A 6,405-nucleotide genomic window follows, 5' to 3' on the forward strand; every position below is an offset into this window, starting at 1 on the left:
GCCTTCCTTGCTGTGTTCACACAACTTTTGCCTTCACTTTCTGAAACCTGTGTATCCATGGCAAGAAAAAATGTGAACTGGACTATAGCAATGAGTATGGAGGTCATGAAGAGACAGAAACTGACCAATTTTTGGCCAAGGTGGCTGGCTGAGGACCTTTACAGAGCTGCACATGAATGCACATTTCCATGACATCCCACACTAATGAAGAGGGAATGGATGGATTAAGGGCAAATCATGTAATCACTGATGACTGGAGATGAAATCATGGTGCTCACCTGTGCTGTGGGCAGCTGGATCACCACCTCTGCCATGGACCACGTCTGTGCCACACCATGCAGAGCTCCAGATCCCAGAGCAGAGTGGCTGCACCCATACAGTACCCTGCCTGGGCTGCTTAGCACTGCCAAAAATAAACAGAGCTGTGCACAGCTTGGTGACAAAGTTTTTCAATCACATCTGGGTTAAAAATCATCCTCTCTACACTGCAATGTGGGGGAATTTGCATCTGAGCTAGGCAAATAGCAAACGGCACAGTTAGTCTCCCCTGCAATGAGAGATCAGAGGACAGCACTACCTTGGTCTTCTCCTCAGGAGACTAGAGCAGATGTTAATAAACCATATACATAGCCAGAAACTTTCTTTAAATATCTTGTTTTCCTCATTTCTCACTTGGAGGGAAACAAATGACCTGTTTGTAGGTTACTGGGGCTAGCTGGCAGAGTCTGTGGCCTGAACATCATTGATAAGACAGAAAGTCACCTGGAAGGGAGAGGTGAAGTTGTTCTGGTCATAGGGCAGGGGATAGACTTGGTCAACTCTTGAGGGCCTTGTCAAGCCTCCCTAGCAATGCAGTCAACCCGTCAGTACCTTTTGCACGAGTCCAGGTACCGATCTCCCTGGAGTCTGAGCCAGTTCTCATTCAAACCCAGGCTAATTGTGGCTTTGCTCTTAAACTGCTGGATTGGACTGACACCCTTCCTACCCAGGACCTTCACTCTCTGCTCAGAGAACTTTGTTCTGTCCCTAGCAGGGCTGTATTCTGCACAGGTTGCCCCCTCCACAAAACACTCCCAGATTTGGAGAGTTGAAATTCCCAGACCTTTTGCTCTCCATCAACAATGGAGGAAGTTGACTTTAACAACAGACAATTTGCTATTCAATATGTTCTTAATTAATATTAAAATCTATGTCAGGTTGTTTTGTTGTGGGTTTTTTTTTTTAAAAAAAATCCTCTATCTCTTTGTTATTTATTCATTTTGATTTTTTATTTTACCTCGTTAATGTAGTGGTGATTTAGATGCAGTTTCCTCTCTCTGCTGCACTTAATGAGTCGTCAGCTTTATTCACTCTCACCCGCATCCTCATGGGAGCATGCTTTGATTTTCTAGTGGGTGCATGAAAACACAGATTAAAGCAATTAGACAGAAATAATCTTAGGGAAAGGGGAGAGAGATCCAGAGCACCTAATTATACCATTTTAATCAAGATACAATTATGCAGAGACTTTTATAGATTATAAATTAACCAAACTCCAAAGGCAGAAAAAATATCATTTTAAATATGGTTCATTATGCTTGTTGTTTCTGCCTTGTGATCTCTCCCAAACTGGACTTCAGGGTTCATTTAGAAAAAGGTTCTGGACGGGCCTTTGCAGAAATGGAGGAGAAATCAGACTCAGGAGACCCTGCTTGCTAGGACCAGGGTCTGGAAATGGCCTCTGGGAGAAGGTAGGGAACCGCAGCCGCGTTTCTCACTCACTGATCTCACCAGGCTTTTCCCAATGAACCAAGTTAAGCGCACGTGCTGGTAAGCCAGGCTTGACTGAAGACCTTCAGCTGCCTGCATGGGCCAGGTAAGGAAAGACCCAGCTTAAAGACCTGGGTTTTGCTTTGCCCTAACGGGCTATGCTGAGCTGCCAGCGAAGGACTGTGGGTACTGTAGTCTAAGAAGCAATTTCTCAAGCTACAAACATTCCAATTAGAATCACAGTGAGTGGGCAAACAAAACACATCAGGCTGGATGTGTTTTCTTCTGAACCCTGGAGGAACTTAAGCCAGCTGCTCCAGATTTATAGCTGCTCCAGATTTATTGCAGAAAAACTGCAAGGCGCTCAGGCTCTCAGAGCACGTAGGAAGGTGCTCTGCTTTTGCTATCTCTGCAGAGAAGCCAGGGAGACCCCTCCTGCTCCCCAAGAGCTCCAGGGAATCCTGGTTTCCCATGTAGCTGACATACTACTTTATGATGGGGAATGTGTCCAGAGCTCAGGCAGAAACAGGCGGGCCAGTTCAGGCACCTCTGATTTTGTGGCTGCAGCCCAGGGATGTCTGTGAGGCATCGTGCTGCTCACTTTTGCTGTGAGCACAGCGATAGCGATCCCTCCTGCGCTGGCGTGCGGCACTCCTTGAGCTGTTCGCAAAGAGCTTCCAGGTGTTAAGGAGACAGGAGAGGGTTCACCGCAGCCACCCTCGGCTTCTTGCAAGTCTCCTGAAAGGTTTTGCTGCACTGTGACCTGCGCAAATCTCTTCTCCAGAAAAGTCCGCTGCCAGGCACCTCTCACAAGGATGTCTCAACCCATCAGGGCTTCACCAGGCCCCTCTCCATTGCTGTGGTCACCTCATGCCATGAGCAGCAGTGTTGAAATGGCTGCTGTCCTCTCTGTTAAGGGCAATCCTCTCATCTACCAAGGGTCCAGCCTCGACCACCTTTCACCTGCAAGTCAGTCCCAGTGATGCTCATGCAGGCTGTCTGCAAGGTGGGGATGGCCAGGATATGCCCAGAGCTGGTCTATCCAAGCAAGAGGGACACCACCAGGATGGGCAGCTGGGGAAGGGGACTGATGGGTCCTGCCATTGAGCCTGAGGCTCAGCGGTCCTTCCAAGGAGTGAAAGACAGTGCCTTCCCTCAGCTGCCCTGTGCCAGAGCTATGAGGAAAACCCTGGGCTGTACTCACTGCATCCACCACCCGTGTCCAAGCCGTGGGACTGCTGTGAGGCGATGGAGGCAGACACGGGTAGCAGGGAGATGCCTGGGACATCTCTCCCTTACAGCCTCCTCACCCATTTTCTCCTTCCTCTTCCCACAGTGAAGAAAGCAGGGTTGCAGGCTGCTGCCCTTGATTCTCCATTGCCTTCTACAGCCAGGGCAAAGCCCAGAAGGCCTGCAGGGCTTTGGGGGTGGCCCCGTTCCCCATCTGAGGGCTGGGTCCGGTGGGTGAGTGGTGGTCTCGGAGTGCCCTCTGCTGGTCCCATTTCTGGACTATTTGGACTGTCCAAGCCTTGCCCACCCCCAATACCCTTGGAAAGTTGGGTCTTGGCTTGCCCCCCACCAGGCCCTGAGACCCCCACCATGGTAGGCACCTCTTCAGCAGCAATACGAGCCAGCCCATAAGCAGCATGGAGTCCTGTCAGTGCTGGGTCACCGTCCCAGAGGAGCCAGCGTGATGGAGAAGCTGGGACAGAAATGATTGTAAGTCGGCATTCAGCTCTGCGTATGTGGGTGGGTGGGTGTCAGAGTGCAGGCATCGCTCTTGCGCTTTCCGAGAGTTACTGTGGAGATGTGGCGGGGAATCCCAGGGGCTTTTTGGATATGTTGGCAATTCCGTGGGATGAAAGGTCCACCTCCTGCTCCTTTGCTGAAAGAGGCAGGAAAATCAGAGGTGTGGTGAAAGTGGCTGAGGAGGAGCACACTCAGATGGTTGACTCTGTGATGGGAGAGGGTGGTCTGGCCAATTTGAATAACAGAGCTGGGGCAAAACATCCCGGCCATTCACCTGCTCCAGGTGCCTGTGAGCCTCCATCACACTGGGATGTGCATGCCTTCATTCTTCACCCGAAATTTTCTTCCAGAGCTCCCCTAGATATCTCCTCGTGTTTTGACTATCCCAATCTGCCATAGCAAAACTGGCAGGGAAGGCTGGGATCACTCTGTGTGGACCTAGGACCCCTGGGTTCGGACATACCAGTGGATTCCCAGGTTGTGTTAAGAAATCTCCCAAGACTGTGCACACAGAGCAGGGGTCTGAAGTCCTTGTGCCTCTACGCTGATTTACACCAGCAGAAAATCTGACACACTGTCTCTGGGCTCCAGAACTACAGAGGTGACCTTCTATTGCTGTCAGCAGAGGAGAAAAGGAGAGAGCAAGATTACAACCCGAGGAGTTCAGGTCCTTCCCTGGAGCTGGTCACTTTGTGCTTTGGTATATCTAAGTCATTCAAGCAGGGCTAACACTGACCTGACAGATAAGATGTGAGCTAATTAGCAGTGCTCTCTTCGAGCTCCTTCCAAGCTCAAGTGCTGCAGAAATGCTGAATATCAGGTCTGGTGACTGTTCAGGGCAATTGTTAGTTGGAAAGAGGTAATGGAAATGGGATAATCCAGGGAGATGGCATGGGGTTGAGACTGGGGTGCTGTGTTGAGATATTTGGGGGCCTATGAGGGAGAGATGCAGTGAGTGCTGGACATGCCAGTACCAGGGGACCTGATGGAGCAGAGAGGAGTCCCAGACGAGCCCTGGAGGAGAGTCCCTGCGGAGAAACTTCCTCCCACATGTCATGGTTGGCAGCTGAGCCCTGCGAGCACTTCCATCAGGAACTGCCTTTTATAAATATTACAAAACAGTGACAGCGAAAAAAAAAACCCATATGCAGTGGAAGGAGGTTTTTTTCAAGGAGCAAATAAAGGGGTCCTGCAGCTTCAGCAAGTGGAATAGTGCTGTGTCCTGCACTGGAAAAAGGCATTGAAATCGCTTAGACATGCAGTCCATCAGAAGACTTCAGCATGGGACTAACAGATAGTGTAGTCACCCTCACTGGATCTGCTCGTGGTCTTGAAATGCTGTGCATGGCAGCTCTCTGCCAGGGAAGGACCTACGAGTGGACATCATTCCTCCCTGGCCTTCGTTAGAGTAATGTAAAAAGTAAGCTGATAGCTTCCAAGGTGGAGTAAAAACTTCCCTCAGCTTTTCATTAAGTGCTGCTGAAACCATTGCCCTCTCTGACAGTCATCTAAATGTCCAGCCACAGACAATGCGGAGCCAGCCTCTGCTCCTGTTAACCCAAAGCGCTGTAAGAATTGCAGGCCAGAATTTTGTCTGGTAAAAATGTAAATGTCACTTTAGAGAGGACAACTCCAGCTTGACAGAAAATCCATTGCCTCTTCCAAACAGTTTGTGAGCTCTTCTGTATGCCATGCTGTGGTTTGTTGAGCAGGCAAGGTGGAACACAACTGCTATTTTTCCGGACCCATCTACTCAGTCTCTCCAAGTGCTGCAGTCCGTTTACCTGTGGATAGGCCTGTCACTGCCATAAGGGCTCCCATTTTAAAAGGCACCAAAAAAAAGTGAAAGGCAGCCAAGCCCTCCTTCCTTTCTCCTCACTACTCAAATCCAGATGCCTAAGGTGTTGGCATGGATCCCACTCTCTATGGTCCCCTGGCTAAATCCCAACCAAAATGGTGTCAGGCTGGGAGTTCCCTGGGCTCCTGTAAATGAAAATGATTTTCTGCAGCTGAAATTGAGATCCCGTTATCCCAAACTGGATCACTTCCAAGTAACACTGAAGCCCTCGGCCTGTTTTCTTGCCCACTAGGTACCAGCTCCTACCAAACACATCAATGCACATTACCGGTGTCCTGCAGCAGCGTTGGAGACCTGCTTTAGGGACATCTCAGGGTTTGCAAAGCTCCCAGGGGGAAGCCAGGGGTGATTCCTGTACCACCTAGACTAGACTCTGAGGAGAAGACTGGAGAGATTGAAATCCACACTGGATTCCTGGAACGAGACCTGACTACAACTCTCTGCAAGCTTCTTCTTTCCCCCTAGACCTCTGTGGCCTTCTGCCCCTTTCCTAGGCTGGTTGTTCTGTGTGGGCACAGACCATGAAGGGAACGAAGACCAGAGTTTTTCTGAGATATGGGAAATGTTTTTTATCAGAGCCCTACCCAACCCACCCATCCATCAACCAATGACTCCAACTGTCTTCCAGACTGCCTGTGGCTTTGATTCCTTCTCTGTGATTGCTTTCTGCCTCTACCACCCTGGAAGTTCCTCCTCAGATCAGCTGGAAGGCAAGGGGCAGTGTGTGAAACAGTTAAGTCCCCTGCAGAGGATGCCACACTCCATCAACTGTAGCAGAGTCCCCAAAACCAAGCACGTACTAGGCATTTTACACCTGATCTCGACATGCAGAAGTCCAGGGCAGAGAGGGCTCTCTGATAAACTCACAGCACTGTAGAAATGACCAGAGAGAAACAACCAGGAGAGGGAGTGAGAAAAAGAGATACAAAAAAAGAAAGCAGTAGCATACATCATTTGAGGGCAGCGGAGACACAAAGAGTAATGTGGAGATGCAGAGCAGCAGAAAGTGAGCAGATGAAATGATATTTGCAGAGAACTGGCTGTAGGGA

The sequence above is a fragment of the Cariama cristata genome, unplaced genomic scaffold, assembly GCF_000690535.1.
Source record: "Cariama cristata isolate BGI_N322 unplaced genomic scaffold, ASM69053v1 scaffold23896, whole genome shotgun sequence".
NCBI classification, from domain to species: domain Eukaryota; kingdom Metazoa; phylum Chordata; class Aves; order Cariamiformes; family Cariamidae; genus Cariama; species Cariama cristata.